This window comes from Halyomorpha halys, unplaced genomic scaffold (assembly GCF_000696795.3).
Source record: "Halyomorpha halys isolate HHAL.00 unplaced genomic scaffold, Hhal_1.1 Scaffold643.1, whole genome shotgun sequence".
Lineage (NCBI taxonomy): Eukaryota > Metazoa > Arthropoda > Insecta > Hemiptera > Pentatomidae > Halyomorpha > Halyomorpha halys.
This window is the reverse complement of record NW_027112666.1, coordinates 561,723-574,150: the sequence shown is the minus strand read 5'-3', so window position 1 is coordinate 574,150 and position 12,428 is coordinate 561,723. Positions and strand designations below refer to the sequence as shown.

At 28.0% G+C, this 12,428-nt stretch overlaps 1 protein-coding gene and 1 long non-coding RNA gene across 5 annotated transcripts in view; one reads left to right on the top strand and one right to left on the bottom strand.

Moving 5' to 3' along the window:
• The window catches only part of LOC106689817 (uncharacterized), a 353,286-nt gene that overhangs the window by 69,378 nt on the left and 271,480 nt on the right, over positions 1 to 12,428 (bottom strand). The window lies entirely within an intron of this gene.
• LOC136796528 (uncharacterized) overlaps positions 7,177 to 12,428 on the top strand; it is a 24,952-nt gene continuing 19,700 nt past the window's right edge. Inside the window, exon 1 of the long non-coding RNA XR_010844258.1 lies at positions 7,177 to 7,308. This is a non-coding gene — a long non-coding RNA (uncharacterized lncRNA). The remainder of the gene's footprint in view (positions 7,309 to 12,428) is intronic.

Here is a 12,428-nt window from a genome sequence, read left to right as displayed (position 1 = left end):
TGTTAATGTCACGTATTGATCTTTCGAATAAAAAAAAAATTTTGATTACAATTTAATTTTTTGTGTTATTTTTTACAATTTCAAGTTCTATAGGGCTTAAAAAAACACCCTATATAATGAAAACAGTTGTACTTTAAATAATTATATTGTAACTAAAATTTTATAGCATTTTTATTATATGCTAAATAAATTAAAAAATAGACAAAAATGTAGTGTGAAATAAAATGTTAATATACCCAACCTGGTTGTTGAGGTATTTTATGTAACAGTGTTGTGATCAGTTCATAACAGTAAAATACAAAAATTGTGAAGGATAGAAATCATCAATAAATTCTATAGTGACGAAGAGGTATATGAAAATAAAATGGCTCAAATTTATTAGTAAATAAATATTTTTTCCTTTATTTTTCGTATTTTATAGGTTTATTCTAACTGAGTTAAATTGACATGGATCTAGCTTACTAAAATTAAGCTATGAAAAATATAATTAATAACGTTTTAATACTGTTAATAATTAAATCATAATTAAAGCTGTTATTTTACTAAATGATGACCAAGGACACAGCCAAAATGTTGTACATGTAATATGTTATAATAAATAGGTTTGGGAATAATAGGAAAATTTTTTTTAATTACTAATTAAACTACCAGTCTGGAACAAGATAATAAAAAAATATAAACTTATTTCTAACACAAAAGTTTTAAGATTAACTAGAAGCTTGTAGATTTATACCTAATTTTGCCATAGATCATCATAGTCAATAATACATATATAAAATTATCCATACATTGCTTATCAGTTGGGAATTGACAGGGAGTTCCTGACACACGGTACTCAATTCTGTCTCGGAACCACATCCGAGATTCCCAACTGAAAGGATATGTCCCGGGTTTACTTGTCCCTGTAGGAATGTAGCAGTAGAGAAATACCTTATAGGTCAACAATTTACTAATACTTTTAAACTTCCTTATTGAAGGAATGTTAAAAATATTGTGCGATAATAGTATTAAGTTAATTTGTAATTAAAAGTTTCAAAACGTAATAAAAAAAGTGACAAAATAGTGTAATTTGACTGAAATTAATTACCTGGGCAGGATATTCTTCAAAAAAATTTGGAATTCTTGAATGTTAGAAATAAATTTATATTTAAGATTGTCCTTGAGGATAAAAGGCCGAAACGTTGGGCTTTTACAGAAATAATAAAGAATGATTTCAGACTTAACTTAGATACCAATTATTTTGTTTAAACAATAACAACCAGTCTCAAGAAAGTGAGATTTCAGAATTCAATCTAAAACCCTGTAATCCCATTCAAAAATCCATTCTAATGGATTTAATTTAGTAAAAAATATTAAAAATAAAATAATTTAAGTTTGATCTTTTGAAGTAATTATTTTATTATATTCAATTATTCTACATTTAAATTATACAACCGCCGAAATGTTCAACTAACCAAGTACCCATGGGCCCATTAAAATGATGGAGTGTCGGAACAGAAAATCCCTTTTGACACAGATCCATCGGTAAGTTTGCGGAATCCTTCTAGGAAAATTATTAATTTTTTGTCAACACTTAATTAAACTAACATTTGTCGCCAATATTAGTTTTTCGCAATTAAGATTGTAAAATTTATTTTGTGTAAAAACTTTTTTTGTTATTTAAATCTTCATTTTTATCCCCCCTCCAAAACCTCCTTCCTTTCCTTCACTCTTCCAATCTTCTAAACTGTCTAGGATTTTTTTGTACAATTTATGGTAACATTCCGTGTGTTGTATGCTCGGTTACGTTCACAATTTATTAATTGCTATTTAATTAAAGACTTTGTTTTGGAATATTCTAATCATCGCTTACTAATTTTATTGATAATAGCATTTATAATTTAATATAAGAGTATCTGATATGTTCCAGGACATTCCTTATACTTATATATGTTTTTTTGTTTTTTTTATTTTTCTCAAAATTTGCATATAGGAAACTGATTTGAATACACTATATGCACCATATGATCATGACTTGCATTTTGATTTTAAAGTATTTGTGAAGTCTTCGTTGAAAAGGAAGTCAGTAATAAAATTTGTGAAAATACTTTTAGTTTATGATAAAATGGTTTCTTCCAAGGCCAGTTGCGTGTAAAATGAGGTACTAATTTACTGAAAGAATAAATATACGTATTCTCCTTAAAAAAAAAAAAAAAAAAGATTGTCAAGTTAATTACTCAATGCCCCACCCAAAAGTTGTTTGTTCCTTCTGGAAAATTTCATCTTTGGAATGTTTGAAATTCACAAAATGAAAGCCAGCTAATTGCAGTAAAAAAAAAAAGATACAATGTAAGTATATATCAGAAATAGAAAACAAATTAGTAAATTAAAATTACAGCATTACAATGATAAATTTATAATAAATGCAATAAATATTTATAATATAATAATTTATAAATATTAGAAAAAATAGTGTGTTATGTCAAATATATATTTATATGCGTGTTAAATACTTATGTATTGCCTAATTACTGTTAAGAAGTTGGTATATGCCATAAATTATTATTTATATGTAATTTAATTTCTGTTATGAGACTTGTTTGCTGAACAATTATAATAAAAAATATTCATGCAGTCTCAACATGTTTATTTTCTTGTAACTCCTACGTTTCGGTCATTTCGACATTCCTAAAGTTATATATTGATTAACTATTTCATCTACAATCTAATCATTAAAATTATTTTTAGAATATTTTTAATTATAAACTATTTTACCTTATTTATAATATAAATAAACATTTATTACAACGTTTGCAGGCTATTCTGCCTTTGTCAAAATATATCAAAGTCTATTAACCTATAAAACATAATAAAAGTTAATTAATTAGTGCATTAAAAGACTAAGATAAATTCGACGAAGGAAAAATACCCTGCAAACTTTTTAATGAATTTGTTAGCTGTAATATTATAAATAAGGTAGAATAATTTATAATTCAGAACGTTTTAAAAATAATTTTAATGATTAGATTGTAATTTAAATAGTTATCCAATGGATATCCTTCTCTATATGGATGTTTTTTGTTATAATTGGTAAATTATTATATTTATTTCATAGATGTCAGAATGAATTGAAAAGCTTTAAAATATTGAGAATAACCTCTAGTTATTAGAATTTCGGTGATTTTTATAAATCAACCTTCGTTCCAAAACTACTATTTCTTAATCCTCAACTTCAGACATGATTTTATTTTAATTGGACAGCGGGCCCTTGATATAAAGCGATTCGTTATACCGCGGAAATAGTTCTGATCCCAATTTTTTAGTAGAAGACGGTAATTTTTTTTTTCTTTACACAGCAGAACAAAAAATTATTGAAGGAATTGAGTAATCATACATACTTATTTTTTCCTCGTTTTTGGAAGGGCATAAATCGTCTATTGGGCTCGTAAAATTATTGCATTACATAATTTTTTTTAGAATTTTTTATTACACATACATATAACTCCTATAAATTCTATTTTTCTATCCTAACTATATCGCAGATACTCCATAGCGAGAATCCACTGTATATAATGATAAGCACCCGTGGCCTTAGCACCTGTATCAATTCTTCCCTTGAAATGAAAATATATTTTATCCTCTCTAACGAACTTAACCTTTTAAAACAGCGGATGCAGTCCAGGAGGAAGCGTTGGGATTTCCCGGATTCTCAATTTGTCCTCGAAAAGTGAATGGGGAATAGTTTGGTTCAGAGACCCCACGTAGTGCAAATATCCTCTCTTTCTGTCTATTGCATTATTTAAATACAGAAGGAAAGGCAATATTTAGATGAATATGGGTTAACCGAAATCTCTTCTTGTTTATGTAGGTAAATTACTTTAACATTTGTGTTATAATTTCTCACTATTGAAACGTAAAATAAAAATTTCAGGGTATTTATTTTGTAACCTACATAGTAAGTTTCGAACTCCACTGACAAGGATCCAGTAGAGTAGGGATGACCAACTAGTCGATCGCGAAACCAATTTCGGTTTATCGTTGATCGTTCGGAATGTCTGGGGTGGAATTCTGTGTACCGTGGACTTTGAAGTGATTGTAGAAGTCAAAACGTTCAAGTAATAGTTTCAGAAATATTTCATTTAGATCAAAAGTTATTAATTATCCACGTTGTTTTAGTTCCCCTGGATATGAGATTTTTGGCCATTTAAAAAATTATTGTTGTTGTTTTTTACGTAGGTACTTAAGCCGTATGTCAGTATTTCAGTACTATTGTACTCAGTGAGCTATTGAAGATTAGAAAAAAAGAATTCATATTATTCTTCTTCTATTTTTCTAGCCAAAAAAGAACGCGAAAGTGAAATATTGAAATGAAATTATCAGTCAAACTCTGCAAATTTATAACAACCTTTTCATAGTTACGAACAAATAATACAACAGCTTATGTATTACAGTTGATAAAAAAATTAAAATGCATTAAACATATTTTTTTTTCAATTTCTTGAGACTGGTATTTATTTATTAAACAAATCAAATGGTATCCAACGTTTCGGCCAATTCCGCTATCCTCACGGACAATCTTCAAATATAAATTTTCACCTCACATCAAAATTTAAAAATGTTTTGAAGGATATTCTGCCCAGGTCATTAATTATAACTCAAAATCATCCTATTTATTTAAATGAAAGCCGAATTGGCCGAAACGTTGGACTATTGATATAATAAAAAGTGTTGAGACTAAACAAGGATACCATTTTATTTATTTAGTAAATTAAGCTTTTATGTATTTCCTGAAAATATTTGAATAGTAATTAGGGTTCATTTAGGTAATAAGCGACTAATATTTGGGGCATAAAAATGCAAAAGTGTATAAATCCATTTTTAGTTTTTCTTTTGTGTTTCACACGTTGCACAAATGTTTTCTCTAATGTGAGTTCAGGCTTAAATCTTCAAAATGTACTAAATCCAACCGATCTTTACATTCTAAATTAGGGTTGAGATTAAAAAAGAAATTAATTCTTATGATAAATTTTGTCACAATTTCATTAATTTTTAAGGTTTTTATTTTTAGATCAACTTAATACCATTAACCATCATATAAACTATATCATGTAAATAAAAGGTTTTATATGACAGTTGATTGTGTTAAGTTTATCTAAAAATAAAAATTAATGACATTTTGACAAAATAGGGTAATTTGATTTGTAATTAATGACCTGGGCAGAATAGCCTGCAAAACGTTTTTTCAAAGAATCGGATTTAATGTAAATTCATATTTAAGATTGTTCTTTTTTTCTCAAACCTCCTAGTTTCTAATCTTGTATCCTCTTCCATTCCTGACAATCCTCCGAGGCGCGTGAAAAGAAGATGGCCACGAGACCAGCTAATGTAGAATGTCATTAGAGTGCTACCAATGGGTAGTTTCTCTACATGCCTGTAACACTCCAATTTAACTTAGATCAGATTTACTAAATGTATTATAATGTACAGTTGTTGTAATAGCAATAAATAAATATTAAAAAAAAAAAAAAAAGATTGTCCTTGAGGATGGTTGAGTTGGCCGAAACGTGTTGAGACTAAACAAGGATACCATTTGATTTATTTAATAATTAAAATGCATTTCAAGTTAGTAAAAATCTATCTTAAAAAAGTGTCGGAAAATCGAATTTTTTAGGTAACGTATGTAAAGAATGCAGCTATCAAAATTTGGGTCTGGAAAATAATTTTCTTCATGAGCCTATATCTCGAAAACTTAATAATTGATTTAAAAAATAAAAAAATTGTTTTGAACATATATATTACCTATCTACCCATACCTCGCTGGAATCCATCTGATACTGAAACAATATGCATTTCACACCCCTTCTTCCCCTTAGACTACACCAATGACAAGTCTGCCTAGTATGTGTAGTGGGAATAAAAATTGCGGCTGTTTCAAAACCTTTAAAAAAAAACATTTATTTTTCATTCGGAGCTCTATATCCTAAAAACTACCTACAACAGTAGAAAATCTAAAAGAACATTATTTAAAGAAGAGTAAATTTGCTGAAATATTAGCCCTAATAGAGCTATTTACGTTCAATAGTTGTCGAGATATAGCTTAAGTTTGATTTATGAAAAACTTTATTGCAAAAACCATTGGACATACAGATGTCTGTCTGCACTCACATTAAAGCTAGTCAAATTTACTATAAAATAGTTTATAACGTTTATCTTTGTATGAGTAGTAGTTTTTATGATATTTGACAAAATAAATTCACAAAATATTAATTTCTAGTTGTTCGTATAAAATGTTGGATTTATGAAAGAATATATCTACCCATAAGACGCACATATGTCAGCCAACACTCAAAATAAAGGGAATTTAACTTACTATAAAGTAGTTTATGACATTTATCTTCGTAGGGGTAGTAGTGTTTTTGATATTTACATATGAATATAAGTTTGGCAAATGAAAATTTATAAATTAATTTTCAAAAACTATACATCAATTTATTTGAGCAAATTTCATGAAAACTACTACTCCTACGAAAATAAACGTCATAAACTACTTTATAGCTCATAAAACTAGCTTTAATTTGAGTGCTAATAGACATCTGTACGTCACATAGTTCCTGAGATATAGTGTTTGAGATTTCTAAAGATAAATTCACTAACTAGTGATCTTTCAGTACAATCCATACATTTTTATGAACTGTTGCTTTTTAAAAAGCTGTATCTCGAGAACTATTGGACGTAAATAGCACTATTAGGGCTTACATTTTAGCAAATTTACACTACTTTAAATGATGCTCTCTTAGATTTTCTATTGTTGTATGTAGTTGTAAAGATATAGAGCTCCGAATAAAAAATAATTATTTTTAAGGTTTTGAAACAGCCGCCATTTTTTAGTTCCCCTACCTATACTTGCAGACTCATCAATTTTGACTAGTAATGCAACATTCATAGTCATTCCAAAAATATTATTGCCGAATTCCTCAACTATTTAGTTGGTTCAAATTATATGATTCAATGCCCATTATAAGTACAAATGATACAAACAAATATCAACAAAATATTTTTTAAAAATGACGTTTGCTACTATAAATAACAAATTATATAAACGAATTCTACGATGCACGGATAAAACAGCCTCGTAATCCTAAGACCACAAAAGCTTTTGAGCGGATATAAGCTTCAGGATATGAATTTACGACCAGTCGTCACTAAGGCTACCGATTTCAGCAGTGCATAATTTTTTTCAGCTCCATCAGATAGGTTTTAAACAGCGTTGAAGGGATCTCATCTTTTCTTAAGGATCCAGTGTTTCCATGATTTCTTCCTCTAAGTGGGGTAAGTATACACAAAATTTTACAAAGCATAGACTTAAAATTACTAAGAAATCTATAAATTAGCAGCAAAATTTTTCTTCCTTTTTAAAAATGTTTCAAATAACTGTAATTGTAACCGCTTTAATTAGTGTTTATGAAACTAATTAAATTTAGTAGTTCTATGTAAGCACCCCTTTCTTAACGGTATCCTTTAAGAGCGTCCGAGTTATTGGAATGTGTTCTACAAACAGTATCCGGTTGTGGAATAAGTTAAATAAATAATTAATTGCAGATTCTTTTCCGGGGGATTATCCGATTAATGTAATATTACAAAAAAAATAAAAATAAAATTTGCAACAAATTCACATTTCATAATCCTCAGTGAGTCATAAAACGTGTATGTCCCATAGAATGGAAGAATGAATATAAAAATAAAATATATAAAAATAATATTAATTAATAATATAATAAAATATATAAAATTTATTGACCATACTTTATTTTATATTTCAACAAAGACAATACACGATACTGATTTATAAGACATATGTGTTTAGAATTAATGCTCCATGAAAAGCAGATCTAACAAATTAAGAATTTCGGAATTAACAAAAAACTATGTATATACCCCGAAAAATCACTAAATTCACATTAACTTTGCATAAAATTACTTTCTTTTAAATCCTAACTCAACCAATTTCCTGGGCACTATATCCCCAGTCTTATGATTACAATTTTGGATAATCTACTCTACATGAAAGGTGAAAGGTGATTACTTTTTCCTGACCCTCTCAAAGAAATGAAAGTAACTAAAAATAAGTTATACCAATGTACAATAAGATGGTTTTTCAAGTAACTCCAAAAATAAGGTCTCTATCTTATTTTTGAGGTTCGCATTTTTCTACATGATTGTCGTTTTTATCGATGCATTTTTGAAGATGCTGTTTCAGTTTTTTTGCATCCCTATGTGATACTAATTCCCACCAAGTCCTGAAGAAAGCTTTTACCTCATATTTAATCTCGCTACCACGCAAAATACTCTTCCGATTTATAATTAGATCCTCAGATTCCCCATCTTATTTTTTTTTTAGTTATACAGAATACTTTTCAGCGTTTATTATGATCTCAGTAGGCATAAAGGATGCTTAAATTCAAACAAAAACATTCTGCAAATAAAGCGACAACTATGTTTTGCGATAAAAATGGCATATTGTTCGATTTTATCCCCCCTAGTACCACAATTATCATACACATTTTCCGTTTCCCAAGTTATAAGAATACATGGTCGTAATGCCTTTCAGTTCCGACGACGCGGTGGAAGATGAGAGGTTCAAAACATTTTCAAGGACATGGCGGGGAACTGCTATGACTTGAGCATGGAAAAACTGTTACGCCGTATTAAAAAATGGTTTTATCATCGTGATTATTATTCTTTAACCTGCTAAACCTTTAAAATGGTGTGAATATGATAAAAAATAAAAAGAAATTTGTATTTCTAAAAAGATAGGGATCATTCATCACTATTACCTATTGCCCACAACTGTGTGGCAGATTATAATATCTATCAATCAGAAAAAAAAAAAAAAAAAAAAAAAAGATAGGAGTCCTACTCTCGTAGCTTGTTGTAACTAAACAACATACTCAAGCCTGTTCTTCCTAAATATTACTAATATCATGACAAATAAATCATCTAATCAATAATCAGCACTAAAAGGTAAAATAAAATGACAAAATCATTGTCCTTATTCGCGCAATCGATCTTTTATACTCCACATGACTTTAAAATAATAAGAAATCGGTAGCTAGTCCAAAATTACAATGTTAAAGAAGAAGTCATCTTACCAGCTAATACCATAGTCACAGCAGTATAACAAACCAAACATAAAACGGCGACTCAAGATTTTACTGATTAGATTAGACGGTTTATAAACCACCAACGATAAGTAGTCGCCATTTTATGATAGAATGTGAGGATAGAAATCGAAGATGGTTAGCGACGGAGGTTACTTATTTGAAATTAAAAAAAAAAAAAATTAGAAGTTGGAACGAGTAAACATAGAAAAGAAGACGAAGAGACTTATGACACAGGATTTCCACTCAGTGGAAGAATTTCCATTCTTAGGAAAATTTCAAGGTTGAAAAAAAAAAGGAAACAATACGAAGAGAAAATATTTTAATTTTTTATCAAGGCAAGCACGTTATCTTAAAACAGGATCGAGTTAAATCTACTTATTTATAATTCAAGCTAATCAGATATAAAATAAGTAGTTGATATAATTAAACAATGTACAATGTTTATTTAAAATTGAGGATTCTAAACTTAATAGTGTTGCGAAAACTACTCATATATACATAGATCAACATAGATTTTTTTTTTTTTTAATTTGTTTTGAATAACTTAAAGGCTACACACTGAGAGTGGAAGAGGATGTGATATTACAACCATAGAGAGCCTTCCCTCTTACTATTGCCAAAATCTCCATAATTTTAATTTAATTTTAAATTTTCCATATAAGAATATGGTCAGGGTTGCGGTCAAAAAAAGAACAAATAATTTATAACTAATTCTAATTTCGCCCCACTTTGCAGGGCTTCATCAGGGCTAAAAAGACAAAAAAAACTGAGAATATTACAACAATAAGGTAATTTAAGCTACGATAAAAATTATGTAAAAATAAAGTGATAAGAAATTACATATAAATAAAAGGAAGGAAGACATAAAATATTATCAATATAAAATAAACTTGAATAAACAATGATAAGAATAAAAAATAAGTAACAATGGCAAGAGTAAAAATTTTTTAAAATACGTATATAACAGCAACCTTAGCTGTTCAACCTTTCGCTTTAAACAGGTAGGTGGTCATGATTTGTTCTTTGTTCATTTATTATCATTATTATTATTTTTATTTATATTTATTCTTTCAAGACGTTTATTTAATCTCTACTTTCTTCTTTTTTTTTTCTTTTTCCCGTATTGTTTTTGTTTTATGTACATCTCCTGTAATTTTTTAACTGTATATTTTACATATTTTTTTTTAATTTTTACTCTTGCCATTGTTACTTATTTTTTTTCTTATCATTATTTATTGAAGTTTATTTTATATTGATACTATTTTATGTCTTCATTCCTTTTATTTATATGTAATTTCTTATCACTTTATTTTTACATAATATTGTATCTTATTGTTGTAATATTCTCAGTTTTTTTTGTATCTTTTTAGCCCTGATGAAGCCGGAACGTTTTAGTGGGGCGAAACGTCGGACATTAAAATAGTTATAAACTATTTGTTTTTTTTTTTACCACAACCCTGACCATCTTCTTATATTTAATTTTTTACGGTCAACTATATACACATATATATTTAAATTTTCCAGTTTTTCTCTCGATAGAAACTAGCTCTTGGTAACAGACGCAAATGTACGCTAATAGATTTTATGGTCAGAAAGAACAGATCTGAGAACATAAGAAGACAAAAAAAAAGTGGACGAAAGACCTACAACCGTAATTTTATAATGTTAAAGAGCAGTAAAGAATATATTATAACTTAATTTTTATTTGTACATTAAATACATATATAAAAACTATTTTATATAACAAAAAAAAACATAGAGGTAGATAAAATTATTATTATTGGGAGAAACAGAAATTCATCTCTTCACTTAAACTAATGTCACGGAAGAGATACTGTTTCTCAATGACCTTCCTCATACCAGGCATACCACGTCTGTATTGATGATTTCGAACAGTGATTCATTGATAATAAACTTTAAAATTAGGCAGGAATAGACAATATCTCATGATATAATTTTTTTTGTACATTATAAAAATAAAAATTAATAAAATTAAAAAAAATAATAAACATCTCATATTAACAACTAATAATAGATTAACAAACAAAAAAGTAAATGTTAATCAATCAATACAGATCAATATATAAATAAAATTTTTATTTACTGGGTTCATAAAATGTGTAACTATTGTGGCTAGAATTTTGTAACACCATCCTGGCTAAAGTTGATAGTAATATATTACATATTTTAATAAGTATTTGGAAAATTTTGTAAACAATTTTAATAATAATATTTCATAAATGTTTTTTGGATATCCTTGAGACGAACATACGTTTTTAAAACATCAACGTTTCAGTAATAAATCCATATTGACTTGTGTCATTTAATTATCTGATCCAATTTTCACTATGCCTAATGATGCAGCCGAAACGTTACTGTTTCAAAGAAAAATATATTATAATATTTTAAATTTCTTGAGACTGGTAATTATTTTTTAAATAAATTAATTGGTATCTATTTAAGTCTCAACACTGTTTATTCCATCATCAACAGTCCAACGTTTCGGCCAAATTCGGCCATCCTCAAAGACAATCTTGAATATAAATTTAAAACTCACATCCAATTTTTTAAACAATGTGTTCTGCCCAGGTCATTGATTACAAATCAAATTACCTCATTTTTATTTTTAGATCAACTCAAAAAAATCAACTATCATATAAAACCTTCTGGATGGCCGATTTGCCCGAAACGTTGGACTGTTGATGATGTAATAAAGAGTGTTGGGAATTAATTGGATATCAATTAATTTATTTGAATAATATACATTTTAAGAAATATTGTCCAGTCTTTTTATCATTAGAATTTATTTCTTTTTTTAATCTCAACTAATTTAGAATGTAAAAATTGGTTGGATTTAGTACATTCTGAAGGTTTAAGTCTGAACTCACATTAGATAAAACATTTGTGTAACGTGTGAAACACAAAAGAAAAACCAAAAATGTATCTATACACTTTTGCATTTTTATACCCCAAATATTATTCGTTTATTACCTAAATAAATCCTAAATACTATTCAAATATTTTCGGGAAATGCATAAAAGCTGTATTTTTCATTCCGATTATGATAATAAAATCAATTTTGTTTTTTAGTTAATTAAAACTTTTTTTCATTTTTTTCACTTTTTTTACTCTCCTCACGCACTCTCACCTGATCAGAAAACTGCCACCTCCAACGCGCAAATATTGCCAGTCCATTCTTACGATTAGACATATTTTCGAAGAGTGTACTCACTATTTGCCAACAATGAACAGGATGGGACTGACCCCAAATTTATCCCAAACTCTCGC